This window comes from Poeciliopsis prolifica, unplaced genomic scaffold (assembly GCF_027474105.1).
Source record: "Poeciliopsis prolifica strain line A6 unplaced genomic scaffold, Auburn_PproV2 SCAFFOLD066, whole genome shotgun sequence".
In the NCBI taxonomy this organism is placed as follows: Eukaryota; Metazoa; Chordata; class Actinopteri; order Cyprinodontiformes; family Poeciliidae; genus Poeciliopsis; species Poeciliopsis prolifica.
Window position 1 is genome coordinate 1,437,837 of NW_026562441.1, and position 16,015 is coordinate 1,453,851.

The window sequence follows — 16,015 nt, forward strand, 5'->3', positions numbered from 1 at the left end:
TCAGGGATTATTTTCACTGATGACATTTTTTGGAAAAAGGATTTAGCTTGTACTTCCTGTCCTTGTTAATTCATTTCCTGTTTTTGTGTTCTGAGTTGTGATGTTTTGAATCCTTTGTGATGTTTCAGTGAAAAGTCCCAGGATACATATTAATCTGACGAAATTAGGATTTTATTCCTAACAAGCCCAAGTTACAAATAGATCCATACAAAGCAGGAAGTAACAACAGGAACAAAATGTTATTTTTCAACTTTCTTGACAAAGTTAAAAAAATGCCCCGTTTTCATATTTCCTAGTGTGTGCTCACTAGCACACACACTATGCTAGTTTATGAATACAAGCCTGAAAATTCACATGTCCAAATTTTCCATTCACTTGGCTGCAGAGGGAAAAGCAATTTTCTCCTCTTTGCATAAATGAACAGGTTGATGTTGCCTCTTGTGTGTCGAGACCAAAAGAATCTAATTCTGTAAATGATCTTGAAAGATCTCTGTAGGATAGCCTGACATGTTTAGCTCTGTTACATTTTAACAAATATGTTAAGATTTAACATATTTGTTACAACTTAACATCTAATGTCAAAAAGTAACAGAGATGTTAAGATGTAACATCTTTGTTACATCTTAACTGAGATGTAACTGAATCATCAACATTGATTCAGTTGTTGCAATTGACTGCAGCCGTTTGTGATGTAGAATAATTAAGATTGCCATAAAAACTCTCATATCAGGCATGTTGTGGGACCACATTGTCTCAGCTGTGCTGTGTTTCCTGTGAGCTCTGAGAAAACAGAACGTTAGCTTTGGTTCCTCTAGGCAGTGGCCTCAGTCTGCATTCCTCCAGGACCCGAGTCCTGCAAGTTTCAGATGTGTCCCTTGACCTAAAGACTTTAATTTAACTGTCTCACTGGCATGCAGTGAGGCTCTGCAGAGCTCTGTTGATGAGCTGCTATTGGAGCCAGGTGTGCTGAAGTATCTAAAAGTTGCAGGACACCAAGAAGACTTCCTGCCCCAACAATCAGGAATCAAAGGAAGGATTGGTGACCAGGACTGGTTGGTCAGGAGGTTCTTCTGTCATAGGGAAAAACACAAAAAGTGAATTTAATTGTTCAAAGAAACATAAATATCAAGACAATTTAGTTTAAATTGCTTTATTAAATTCGAACAAAGAAAATGTTTATTTGTTTAATTTATTTTGAGTGCGACACACTGAGTGCCTGCACCTTCGCCATGTTACTCTGGAGACAGAGTAGTCAGGTTGTTCATTAATACCTGCAGCTGATTATTGATACCTGAGTTTCCAAAGAATCTCAGGAAATGTTAACGCGAACAGGGTTATTCTACGGTCGCATGGAAGGAAAATCTTTGCACTTTTTATATTTAGGTCAATGAAAGAAAACGAGAAAACACAGGAAATGAGTAAAATAATAAACTACAGATCATATGGATTTGTTCTGGCATAAAACTGGTCTTTAGATTCTGTTTAAATATTCAGAAATAAAATGATCAATGTGAAAAGAAAACGGATGAAATATAAATGTGTATTATGCCATGTTTGAAGATTTTCAAGTGTTTCCTGAACTGCATATGCAGGTTGTGCTTTAATCTGTTGCTGTGGGCTGTAAATGTTTATGACTCCAGAGATGTTTTCAGGTCAATGTCATTAACCCTCGGGCGTTCCTAATTTTCTATTTATGCCCCTTCTCCTATACTTCATTTGTTTTCATTATGTCTCAGTGTTTTTTGTTGTGCTGAGGAGCTTGGTGTGAGGGGTTGGCAGCAGATTGAGAAGGCAGGTGCAGGTCAAATGCAAGTTCAATTTGTGCATCAATCCAGTTTCTTTAATGTGTGTGTGTGGGGGGGGGGCGGAGGCAGGTGTGTGTGTATGTGTGCGTATGTATTGGAGAGAGTTTGTGTGTGGCTTTGAACTCTTTTTCTGGAGTTCAAATGGTTGTCAGAGCAGTCAGGTTGTTCATTAATACCTGCAGCTGATTATTGATACCTGAGTTTCAGAGAATCTCAGTAAATGTTAACATGAACAGGGTTATTCTGCGGTTCCATGGAAGGAAATATTTATACTTATTATGTTTAGGTCCATGAAACAAAATGAGGAAATGTTAGGAAATGAATAAAATAATAAACTATAGCTCACATTGATGGTTTCTGGAATAAAGCTGGTCTTTAGATTCGGTTTAAATATTCATGCAAATCCAGATATAAAGCAATGTTTTAAAAAAAAGATTCCTCAGAATAAATTAATATCAGAATGATCAATGTAAAAAGAAAATTGATGAAATATAAATGTGTAGTATGTCATCTATGAAGGTTTTCATGAGTTTCCTGAGCTGCATATGCAGGTTGTGCTTTAATATGTTGCTGTGGGCTGTAAATGTTTATGACTGCAGAGACGTTTTCAGGTCAAGGTCATGAACTAAGAAGCTCTGAGGATAAAACCTGTTTGTTTATCATTCAGGTTTATCATATTTCACTGGAGGTCATGCTGAACGGTTGAATTTTAATGGTGACATATATATGATCTACAGAAAAACAATCTGCAGAACATTTACACTTTTGTGTTTTTTCTTACTAAAAACTTGTAAAAAGTTAAAAAGGTTCCCATCCAACAGCAGGAAAAGTGTATGTCTGATATTGACAGGTAGGTTTTAAAAACATTGAGACATTTTAATATTGCTAAGATGTGTCTGTTATTACTTATCACATGTTTGCGCAAAGATTTCTGCACATAAACTGCAGAAAATCAGACAAATTCAATCTTTAGAAACTGGGGAATGAAAAATGTTCAAGTGAAATCTGTTAGAGGTATTTTTTGTATGAAGCTTATGGCTTCACTCAATACATAACATTTAACTTAAGTCTTTAAAATGTAGTTTAAACTTTGCAGCTTTACATAATGAATTAATTGACGCAATTATAATTCAGCATTTGGTGTGATTTAATAATAAATAAGGAGGTGAAAACAGATGCACTGATTTTGACCACAAACAATGAGAGAAAAAAAGAAAGAAAGAAAAGAAAGAAAGAAAGAAAGAAAGAAAGAAAGAAAGAAAGAAGGAAGGAAGGAAGAAAGAAAGAAGAATAGGTTGCTGTCATCCGTTTTATAACAACTAGGTGTCACTGTTGGATTTTCTTTCAGAGGTTTGGAACATTTTTCTAATCTGCAGAATAATGGGACAGGATGTAGATGAAGTCTAATAAAATGTTCTCACAATCTCAGAGAAATTCTGCAATGTTTTAGTAATATCAATCTAATTAAATGAAATATAATTTCATCAATCACTATTAAGTTAAGGATGAACTCATAAAGACTGAATTGATCACATAGTGAACATATTGAATGGAATGAGAGGAAGATATCTTTAAAACAGAATAACAACAATCACTGGGAAATTAATTAGTATAACTTGTATGTTATCTTAAAGAATTAATGCTTACACTAATACTAATCACATTGTAAGACTATGCCTACCTTGAGTTTATTTAAAACCTTCTTTGAATTAGCCTTTTCTTAATTTTTAACTTCTACTCGTTTACTATGTTTAAAATTTACTTTCTCTATTTTTACTCTGCTTGATCTTTTACTAAAATTATTATTATTATTATTATTATTATTATTATTATTATTATTATTATTATTATTATTATTATTATTATTATTTTGTGACTATCTTCTTGCTGAATGTTGTTTTTTACTTTCTTGTACAAGCACTTTGAATAGTATTTGGCTGAAAGGAGATGAATAAATAAAGTTGTCTTGCTTTGCCCAAATGGTTGCAGAACCTCAGTTGCCTCCTTGGCCTTTACCTCGCCTTCAGATGGAAGCACAGGAGAGGAAGCCAGTACATAAAGCAGAGTTGATTTCAAATTTTGAGTCCATAAATTGGGAACTGATGCTGAGTAAGAGGTCAAATTGAAACAGCATGACTTGGAAGATTTGCGACTTTCACTAAGCAAGTCACCGCTTGGTGAATCTGTTCATTCAATTCTTTTTTCCAATGTCAGTTACGAGGTGTCAAGTTTCCTAGATAATGGTTGTACTATATATATCAGTCATATATATTTATATATGGTTGCAGGCTTTAAAACTGTTCCTATTGTTTTATCTTAAATATTCAGATATACAACATTTATGCTGCAAAAACTTTCCAGTTGCAATGAAAGTTAAGAACATTTAAAGTTTATATTTGCACTGAAAGGTAAAAAAATTCTTCCAGACCTTTGCAGCTTCATTGTGAAATATTACACAAAAAATGAACATAAACTGGAGATTTGGTTCAATTATATGTTTAAAAGGCTAATTATACCAATATATCCCATACTTTTTAATTGTTTATAAGACTGTTGAAAAAATGCAGGGTTTTCAATTAGTATTAATGCACTACATTAATGCACTACATGTTGCGTTTGCAAATCAAACCATAAAATAAATTGTATTGGCACATATAAGCTTGGAAAAAATACAAATTCGGGTTTGAGGCCCAGCTGGTTCATTCATATGGATCCATATGCAACTTCCCAAGTTATTAAAATGCATGAATAGCTTCTGAAAGAATGACCCATGCCCAGTTTTTAGAAAAATTGTCTAAGTTCATTTACTTATGAGTTTATTTGAAAGGTTATGTTTTTATTATTATTTTGTGTGTTGTTTACTTGACTCCTTTCTTTTGTGGTACAATATTAACTGTTTTTTTCAGAAGTTTGCTTGGGGGTTGGAAATGTTTATACATGCTTGTGATACCAGCTGCTTTGATCATTAGCTGTCTGTGTTAACAGCTACCTGTTATTATTATTATTATTATAGTTGTTGTTGTTGTTGTTGTTGTTATTATTATTATTTTTATGATACACAGGTAATAACACAGGTACCTGTGTTAACAGGTACCTGTTAACACAGGTATAACGGTCAGCCTTGTGTCCAGGTAAGGGCATGTTCACAGAAGGTCCCAAAACACCTTGTGGTTAAGGTTATTGATCAATTGTTTGTGTGACTGTGTGAAAAAGCCCAACCTTTTTTCTTGTAAACATAATAAAAGGCAGTTGAGAGCCGGTGGAGGAGACACAACACGGTGTTTGACGGTGGTAGAAAAGTAATTTGTGTCTTTGGTTGATTCTTTGCAGGTTGGGAACCAAAATAGACCCAACACCAGTTTCTTGATAATCAAAACTTAAAAGTCATTTAACAAAATTACTTTTTTCTTTTCAGATTAACACCTGGAGTTTCCATTAACATTCAAACTACTCATTTCTACTTTGGATATAGTAGTCCACCAATAAATATCAATTTTAAGTTGAAGCACAATGCATTTGTTGGAGCTCTGCAGCATTTTCTGCTTTTAATTTCTATAATTTGCAAAAGTAAAAATAGAATTTGAATATTATTACAGGCATTTCCCCAAACATCTGCACTATGTATCAGAAAAGGAACAATCAGTGAATTGTATAATATCCACTACGCCTGAGCATTCAGTGAATCTTTCACTTCATATAATAACAAAACTTTCTTCAACCTGATCAAATCAATCAACACATCTCCAGAGTCTAAAAATCATGTAATTTGTTTTTTCAACACATTGACGCACATCATATGGTCATTATAAATGGTCAAACTATAAATATTTTATTGTTCTCCTGATATTATTAGATCAAGTTCTTGTGCTATTGTTTTTACATTTTATTGCAAGAAAAAACAAATTGATGACTTTCTGCTGTTCTTGTTTCGCTTCCTGATTGTTTTCTGATAAAAATCAAATTACACTCCATTTCTTTGTCTTAGCTAACACCAGATATACTTTATTTTCTCTGGGAGTGACATAAACAGATCATTAAATAGACATAGATGTTGACATTGACACAGTTGAGCATAAAATTTAGAATTACGGAAGACCTGGTTGTTTTTCAATTAATTGCATTTAACCAAGAGGTTTGATTCTAAAAATGTTTCCATTTGGCCCAATTTGTGTTTTAAAACTGGCTTGTTTTAATTTTACATATAAAAAAATACAGACACACAAATATTGCTGCTGGCATCTTATTTATTATCAGAGATAAATGGTTACAGGTAGCAAACTCTCACCAATGATTTAATCAACTGGATTATATTTATTAGTAATCAAGTGAACTTTTGACTCATGTTTGAAGCTAAAAGTTGATGGTTGATTATAAGAAAAAGCAACTCATTATTTTTGCTGGATGTTTGACCTGCATATTTATGGCAGGACGGATCTTCATGCTGATGCTCTTCAGGGAGTAATTAACTCCCTTCCATGCACCCCATTCCACTCCAATAGCATAGAGTGTGTGTCAGCCCCCCAGCGATAAACCCCATTAGGGTTTGTATAGTGACACTTATTGTACCAGAAAGCACCGAGATATTTTTTGGCACAGTTGCCGCTCAACTATCCTGGTCTTTGTCAAAAGTGGTAAATTTCTGTTGGTTGTGATAGGAAAGGCTGTCTCCTGCAGAAATAATAATAGGATACAAAAACTATATGAATAAAACAGACATTCAGTTGAAAGCTTGAATAGTGAAACAAAATACAAATTCTGCGTGATCCAACATCAATAAAATTGTAATTTCAATATTTAACAAAAATGCTGACTTTGTGAAAAGCTGATAATGTTTTGTGAAATAAATTATGAGTTATGTTAATTTCTTACTGGGATATTATCAATGAGATCAATTAAATTTACTTTGTGCTGTTAACTACCAACATCAATCTTCCTGCTTCAGAACCATAAGAACAAACTCTGGATTTAGATATAACTGACACAACACATTTAATCCAATCAAGGTCTATTTCTCTTAATCCTGATTTGTCTAACTACAGTAAATTAGCTTTATTAATTATCATCATTATTATTATTATTTATTATTATTATTATTATTATATTATTATTATTATTATTATTATTATTTATTATATTATTATTATACACAGGAGTGTATAATAATATCTTATAATACCAGGAGTGTATAATAATACACTCGTGGTGTATTATTATACACGAGGAGTGTGTAATAATACACTCCTGGTTTATATTACACACCAGGATCCATGCTCAGTGCCTTGCTCTACATTTCCAGACTCACTGCACGACTTTCAGACCCAGCACAAGTTGAATTATTTATTTTAAAAAGACATAATTAGTGATGGGCATCATTCCATCCATCCATAAATTCATCCTGACTAGTAAAGTTAGAATGTGTTTTTTCTCATGACTCACCAGCGCCCCTTTGTTGTTGACCCCACACATGCAGAAGGTAACCATAAACTCATCATCGATGTAAAATGAAGAGTAACGGGCAAAGGCTTTTTTTCCATCAAAGTCCTCCATATCGACCATCAGCTCACAGTCTTTATACCATGTCAACTCATGGATGTTATCAAGACCTGCACAGACATGAAAACTATTAAAGTTGGATTTTTACTGAGATTTTTGCACACACATTACTGTCCAGATCACTGCATTAATGCACCGTGGCATGGAGTCGATCACTCTGTGGTGTTGCTCAGGTGATATGAGAACCCACATGGCTCTGACCAACATCTGCAGCTCTTGTTGGGTCTTGACTGTTGCGTCTTCCTCTTCACAATAAGACAGATTTTCTACGACGTTTAGGTTCTTCTTCAAGATCAGCGCATCAGTTCGACACAAGGAAAGCAACAGCTGAAATCCATGTTGCATATATCTGTGTGTGGTGGCTCTTCAAGCACTGACTCCATCTGCAGCCGACTCTACATTTCTAAATGGTTTTTGTTTCATAATCCCCTCCAGGTGCAGTTATCCTGATTGCTTGTCAATTCTTTTCCACTACATCTTTTCTTCTGCCTCACTTCTCTATGAATGTGTGTGAAAACAGCTCTGTGCACAGCCAGCTTCTTTAGCTGTGATGTTTCTGTCTTGACCTCTTGTGCAAGGGGTCAAAGGTCATCTTTGAACAACTGTCAGGTCAGCAGTCATTCCCATGATTGAATAACCTACAGACCTGGACTCAGCGACCATTTGGAAGCATTTGCAGGTGTTTTGACTTAAACTGATTAGTGTGTAGCACCAGAGCTCTGCAATATTGAACTTTTTCACAATATTCAAATTTTCTGAAATACTGAATTTGTAGTTGTCATGAATTGTCAGAAACAAACATCAACACTAAAGGAAGTAAACATTTTAAATATATCAAGCTGTATGATATGAATTAATATGACATACAAATGTTACTTTTTGAATTAATTACTGATTGAAATAAACCTTTCCATAATATTCACAGTTTTTGACCTGCACCTGCACACCATCACCTAGTAACACAATAGTAAAATAGAAAGTCGAGACAATAAACAGGTGTTGAAAAATGTGGCTATAACTATGTTATAAATATCTTAAGTAAATAAACCAACCATACATTGACTAACTGTTTAGGTCGGTGTCTCACCCAGCCAGTACTCTCCAGCAGCGTTTCCAAAGCCTCTCTTGTACTCCGCCCAGGGTCTGTAGAAGTTTACAGAGCCATCCATCCTCCTCTGGAAAACCTGGAACAACAAAGGAATCTGATCAAGAAGTGAACAACGTTCTCACTGACACACTCAGGGTGAAAAGGAAGTGGGTTGTACCAACTCTGAATTGGTATCAATAATCAATATTTAACATGACAAAACTGATCAAATCTTATCTCAGGCAGGTGAAAATGGAAGGACAATAAAGACTCTTCTTTCAACAGAACTTGATGTTTGTTGGATGAAAACCCCCAAGAATCCTGAGATAAACCAAGTTGAAGTGTAAACAGAGAGAGTTCATGTAGAGATGGACTCACCGTCCAGCGTCCTCCCTCTGAGTCCATGTCGCAGTAAGCCTTCACACAAACACATTGATACAGTTTTTATTATGTAATGCAATGTCACACTTTATATGGAAAAATAAATACTATCATTGCCTCACTAATAAGTGAACGCATAATTAAATAAAATTTCTTATCCATGAATAACTGATTTGGTTGTAGGAAGAAAAAACTGGAGCTTGAACTGAAACAAGATACTAAACATCAAGAAAGTTCAGTTTCAAACAGTCAGTTTATGTAATGTGTATGAAGATTAAGTAAAAACATCCTCAGCATTGTTAACAGATAAACCTCCAGTCTTGGTCCTGCACAGAACTTTAATCTGGATCTTCATTTTTATGAACAAACCAAACATAAAGTTCACCTTAACAGCTGATGAATGTCCATTTGGATAGATGATGTAAACTCCACTGGGAAGTTTCTTGTTCGTATTGTAGATGTCATTGCAATCACGTGGCAGTGGTCCTCAGCCGCTTCACAGCTGATCAGCAGTGGAGCCAGGAGGAAGAGAAGTGATAACAGCTGGAAGACAGAACATGACACCTTCTGAACATCATCAGAGAAACTCTGATAACGTTCATTTAGTCAGATTAAACCTGATCCCTGATCTTGTCCTGCATGTGGCCTGTAAGCTGTGCTGCCAGATTTTCAGTCAGAATTATGCTGAATTCTGCCTTAACAAAGGTTTCTGGTTGGTTTGATCCTCCATTTTTTAACAACTCATTTCATCAGTCCTGTTAACAAATGTTATTTCCAGAGCCAAAACTATGTACAGTGTTTACATGCATTGAGTGTTTGGATAAATTTAAACACTCAAATTTACTCAACATTTCAGTGACTGAACAAAATATCAAACATTTTAAATAATTAACAAACTCACTAGAAGTTATTTAATTTTTATATTTTTTGACTACATAGTTAAATATCTTGTTGTTGTTTGTGTTCATATTCTAATCATTATTGATGTTTCATAATTTGTACATTTTATGTACAATGTCTCTGCGCTGATTTTTATTTTGGTCATTTGTTGTTAACAAGATTTTAAACATTAAAAATACCTTTCCTTGTTAAAATAAATAAAGATAGATGAATTATTTTTTATTTTTTTACAGTGCAAGTTACAGGCTTACCTTCATCTTTACTGTTGATCTGGATAAATTGATCAAACTTGATGAAAATCTGGAGTTTGACTTGCAGCACAATGAAATTCCCTGTTAATGTAAAACATAGAGAAACTTTAGTGGACAAACTCAGTTGTAAATGAATTCATGTGTTCATCTCTCACCTGCAGCTGGAATGAACTTGATTCCAAACTTCTGCTTCTCCTCTGTGTCTCCACGTTCAGACTCTGTTATTTATACCTGCTGATGTGTCACCTCACCTTGATGATCAGGAATCTAAATCAAACATCACCTGATGAAAAACATGAGCTTGGTTTCTTCATTTTACATTTTACTTCTTTCTGAACTTTGGATAATGAGTCTCAATTGCACAAATAATGCAAAATAAAATGTAACATTAATATAACTGGAGATGCGGCTTGCATGGATTTTGCGGTTGAATTGATGGATGAGAGCCACCTCAAATTCATCTGTAGCAAAATTATTTCAATCATGTTTTGCAACCATTTACTGTTTTCTGAGAGTTTTAGTAGAAATTTCCAAAAATGTTCTCCTGCTCTTTCATCAACTTTGTTGAAATAATTTGCCCTTCTGGCTTAAAAAAGGACTTAATATTTGAGAGAGTTTTAAGAAAGTACATAAAATCTGAAATGGTCGATGATCTGAATGCAAAGGCTCTTCTTGATTAGTTTTTGTGAATATACAGTAAAATGTGTTGTTTAACTATAGTTCATTATAATAATATAATAATTCAATATATAACATAATTATGAAACCCAATTGTATTACATTATTACATAATGCAGTGTAACAAGCTCAAAGAAACATCAGAACATTCAGAGTCATTGAAGATCACCTTCAAAACACAAACAGTCTCAACTCAATAAAGAAGTCGTTGAAGTTAGATCAAATCTTTTTACCAAAGCAGAATCAAAATTACCTTTTTTCCTTCACTTCAGCATCAGACAAGCTTCAGCTCTTCTGTCTGGAGGTCCTGGAAACAGCTGCTCTTATACACAGTCACTGACAGACCTGTCAATAATACACTAGTGACTCTATAATGTTTCAGTGAAATCAAAGCAAAGATGTGATTTTTACTTTATGACTTCAGCATCAGGGATTATTTTCACTGATGACATTTTTTGGAAAAAGGATTTAGCTTGTACTTCCTGTCCTTGTTAATTCATTTCCTGTTTTTGTGTTCTGAGTTGTGATGTTTTGAATCCTTTGTGATGTTTCAGTGAAAAGTCCCAGGATACATATTAATCTGACGAAATTAGGATTTTATTCCTAACAAGCCCAAGTTACAAATAGATCCATACAAAGCAGGAAGTAACAACAGGAACAAAATGTTATTTTTCAACTTTCTTGACAAAGTTAAAAAAATGCCCCGTTTTCATATTTCCTAGTGTGTGCTCACTAGCACACACACTATGCTAGTTTATGAATACAAGCCTGAAAATTCACATGTCCAAATTTTCCATTCACTTGGCTGCAGAGGGAAAAGCAATTTTCCCTCTTTGCATAAATGAACAGGTTGATGTTGCCTCTTGTGTGTCGAGACCAAAAGAATCTAATTCTGTAAATGATCTTGAAAGATCTCTGTAGGATAGCCTGACATGTTTAGCTCTGTTACATTTTAACAAATATGTTAAGATTTAACATATTTGTTACAACTTAACCTCTAATGTCAAAAAGTAACAGAGATGTTAAGATGTAACATCTTTGTTACATCTAAACAGAGATGTAACTGAATCATCAACATTGATTCAGTTGTTGCAATTGACTGCAGCCGTTTGTTGATGTAGAATAATTAAGATTGCCATAAAAACTCTCATCTTATATCAGGCATGTTGTGGGACCACATTGTCTCAGCTGTGCTGTGTTTCCTGTGAGCTCTGAGAAAACAGAACGTTAGCTTTGGTTCCTCTAGGCAGTGGCCTCAGTCTGCATTCCTCCAGGACCCGAGTCCTGCAAGTTTCAGATGTGTCCCTTGACCTAAAGACTTTAATTTAACTGTCTCACTGGCATGCATGAGGCTCTGCAGAGCTCTGTTGATGAGCTGCTATTGGAGCCAGGTGTGCTGAAGTATCTAAAAGTTGCAGGACACCAGGAAGACTTCCTGCCCCAACAATCAGGAATCAAAGGAAGGATTGGTGACCAGGACTGGTTGGTCAGGAGGTTCTTCTGTCATAGGGAAAAACACAAAAAGTGAATTTAATTGTTCAAAGAAACATAAATATCAAGACAATTTAGTTTAAATTGCTTTATTAAATTCGAACAAAGAAAATGTTTATTTGTTTAATTTATTTTGAGTGCGACACACTGAGTGCCTGCACCTTCGCCATGTTACTCTGGAGACAGAGTAGTCAGGTTGTTCATTGATACCTGCAGCTGATTATCGATACCTGAGTTTCCAAAGAATCTCAGGAAATGTTAACGCGAACAGGGTTATTCTACGGTCGCATGGAAGGAAAATCTTTGCACTTTTTATATTTAGGTCAATGAAAGAAAACGAGAAAACACAGGAAATGAGTAAAATATAAACTACAGATCATATGGATTTGTTCTGGCATAAAACTGGTCTTTAGATTCGTTTAAATATTCAGAAATAAAATGATCAATGTAAAAAGAAAACGGATGAAATATAAATGTGTATTATGCCATTTTGATTTTCAAGTGTTTCCTGAACTGCATATGCAGGTTGTGCTTTAATCTGTTGCTGTGGGCTGTAAATGTTTATGACTCCAGAGATGTTTTCAGGTCAATGTCATTAACCCTCGGGCGTTCCTAATTTTCTATTTATGCCCCTTCTCCTATACTTCATTTGTTTTCATTATGTCTCTGTTTTTTGTTGTGCTGAGGAGCTTGGTGTGAGGGGTTGGCAGCAGATTAAAAGGCAGGTGCAGGTCAAATGCAAGTTCAATTTGTGCATCAATCCAGTTTCTTTAATGTGTGTGTGTGTGGGGGCGGCAGGTGTGTGTGTATGTGTGCGTATGTATTGGAGAGAGTTTGTGTGTGGCTTTGAACTCTTTTTCTGGAGTTCAAATGGTTGTCAGAGCAGTCAGGTTGTTCATTAATACCTGCAGCTGATTATTGATACCTGAGTTTCAGAGAATCTCAGTAAATGTTAACATGAACAGGGTTATTCTGCGGTTCCATGGATGGAAAATATTTATACTTATTATGTTTAGGTCCATGAAAGAAAATGAGGAAAAGTTAGGAAATGAATAAAATAATAAACTATAGCTCACATTGATGGTTTCTGGAATAAAACTGGTCTTTAGATTCGGTTTAAATATTCATGCAAATCCAGATATAAAGCAATGTTTTAAAAAAAGATTCCTCAGAATAAATTAATATCAGAATGATCAATGTAAAAAGAAAATTGATGAAATATAAATGTGTAGTATGTCATCTATGAAGGTTTTCATGAGTTTCCTGAGCTGCATATGCAGGTTGTGCTTTAATATGTTGCTGTGGGCTGTAAATGTTTATGACTGCAGAGACGTTTTCAGGTCAAGGTCATGAACTAAGAAGCTCTGAGGATAAAACCTGTTTGTTTATCATTCAGGTTTATCATATTTCACTGGAGGTCATGCTGAACGGTTGAATTTTAATGGTGACATATATATGATCTACAGAAAAACAATCTGCAGAACATTTACACTTTTTGTTTTTTCTTACTAAAAACTTGTAAAAAGTTAAAAAGGTTCCCATCCAACAGCAGGAAAAGTGTATGTCTGATATTGACAGGTAGGTTTTAAAAACATTGAGACATTTTAATATTGCTAAGATGTGTCTGTTATTACTTATCACATGTTTGCGCAAAGATTTCCGCACATAAACTGCAGAAAATCAGACAAATTCAATCTTTAGAAACTGGGGAATTAAAAATGTTCAAGTGAAATCTGTTAGAGGTATTTTTTGTATGAAGCTTATGGCTTCACTCAATACATAACATTTAACTTAAGTCTTTTTTTTGGTTCCCAACCTGCATGTAGTTTAAACTTTGCAGCTATACATAATGAATTAATTGACGCAATTATAATTCAGCATTTGGTGTGATTTAATAATAAATACGGAGGTGAAAACAGATGCACTGATTTTGACCACAAACAATGAGAGAAAAAAAGAAGAGAAAAAGAAAGAAAGAAAGAAGAAAGAAAGAAAGAAAGAAGAAGGAAGGAAGAAAGAAAGAAAGAATAGGTTGCTGTCATCCGTTTTATAACCACTAGGTGTCACTGTTGGATTTTCTTTCAGAGGTTTGGAACATTTTTCTAATCTGCAGAATAATGGGACAGGATGTAGATGAAGTCTAATAAAATGTTCTCACAATCTCAGAGAAATTCTGCAATGTTTTAGTAATATCAATCTAATTAAATGAAATATAATTTCATCAATCACTATTAAGTTAAGGATGAACTCATAAAGACTGAATTGATCACATAGTGAACATATTGAATGGAATGAGAGGAAGATATCTTTAAAACAGAATAACAACAATCACTGGGAAATTAATTAGTATAACTTGTATGTTATCTTAAAGAATTAATGCTTACACTAATACTAATCACAATGTAAGACTATGCCTACCTTGAGTTTATTTAAAACCTTCTTTGAATTAGCCTTTTCTTAATTTTTAACTTCTACTCGTTTACTATGTTTAAAATTTACTTTCTCTATTTTTACTCTGCTTGATCTTTTACTAAAATTATTATTATTATTATTATTATTATTATTATTTTGTGACTATCTTCTTGCTGAATGTTGTTTTTTACTTTCTTGTACAAGCACTTTGAATAGTCTTTGGCTGAAAGGAGATGAATAAATAAAGTTGTCTTGCTTTGCCCAAATGGTTGCAGAACCTCAGTTGCCTCCTTGGCCTTTACCTCGCCTTCAGATGGAAGCACAGGAGAGGAAGCTAGTACATAAAGCAGAGTTGATTTCAAATTTCGAGTCCATAAATTGGGAACTGATGCTGAGTAAGAGGTCAAATTGAAACAGCATGACTTGGAAGATTTGCGACTTTCACTAAGCAAGTCACCGCTTGGTGAATCTGTTCATTCAATTCTTTTTTCCAATGTCAGTTACGAGATGTCAAGTTTCCTAGATAATGGTTGTACTATATATATCAGTCATATATATTCAATATATATGGTTGCAGGCTTTAAAACTGTTCCTATTGTTTTATCTTAAATATTCAGATATACAACATTTATGCTGCAAAAACTTTCCAGTTGCAATGAAAGTTAAGAACATTTAAAGTTTATATTTGCACTGAAAGGTAAAAAAATTCTTCCAGACCTTTGCAGCTTCATTGTGAAATATTACACAAAAAATGAACATAAACTGGAGATTTCGTTCAATTATATGTTTAAAAGGCTAATTATACCAATATATCCCATACTTTTTAATTGTTTATAAGACTGTTGAAAAAATGCAGGGTTTTCAATTAGTATTAATGCACTACATTAATGCACTACATGTTGCGTTTGCAAATCAAACCATAAAATAAATTGTATTGGCACATATAAGCTTGGAAAAAATACAAATTCGGGTTTGAGGCCCAGCTGGTTCATTCATATGGATCCATATGCAACTTTCCAAGTTATTAAAATGCATGAATAGCTTCTGAAAGAATGACCCATGCCCAGTTTTTAGAAAAATTGTCTAAGTTCATTTACTTATGAGTTTATTTGAAAGGTTATGTTTTATATTATTATTCTGTGTGTTGTTTACTTGACTCCTTTCTTTTGTGGTACAATATTAACTGTTTTTTCAGAAGTTTGCTTGGGGGTTGGAAATGTTTATACATGCTTGTGATACCAGCTGCTTTGATCATTAGCTGTCTGTGTTAACAGCTACCTGTTGTTATTATTATTATTATTATTATTATTATTGTTGTTGTTGTTGTTGTTGTTGTTATTATTATAATAATACACAGGTAATAACACAGGTACCTGTGTTAACAGCTACCTGTTAACACAGGTATAACGGTCAGCCTTGTGTCCAGGTAAGGGCATGTTCACAGAAGGTCCCAAAAC

At 34.1% G+C, this 16,015-nt stretch overlaps 1 pseudogene; it reads right to left on the reverse strand.

Annotated features, from left to right (window-relative positions):
- Window positions 1-1,017: 1,017 nt before the first annotated feature.
- Window positions 1,018-12,316, reverse strand: LOC129351342 (microfibril-associated glycoprotein 4-like; annotated as a pseudogene).
- Window positions 12,317-16,015: the final 3,699 nt, after the last annotated feature.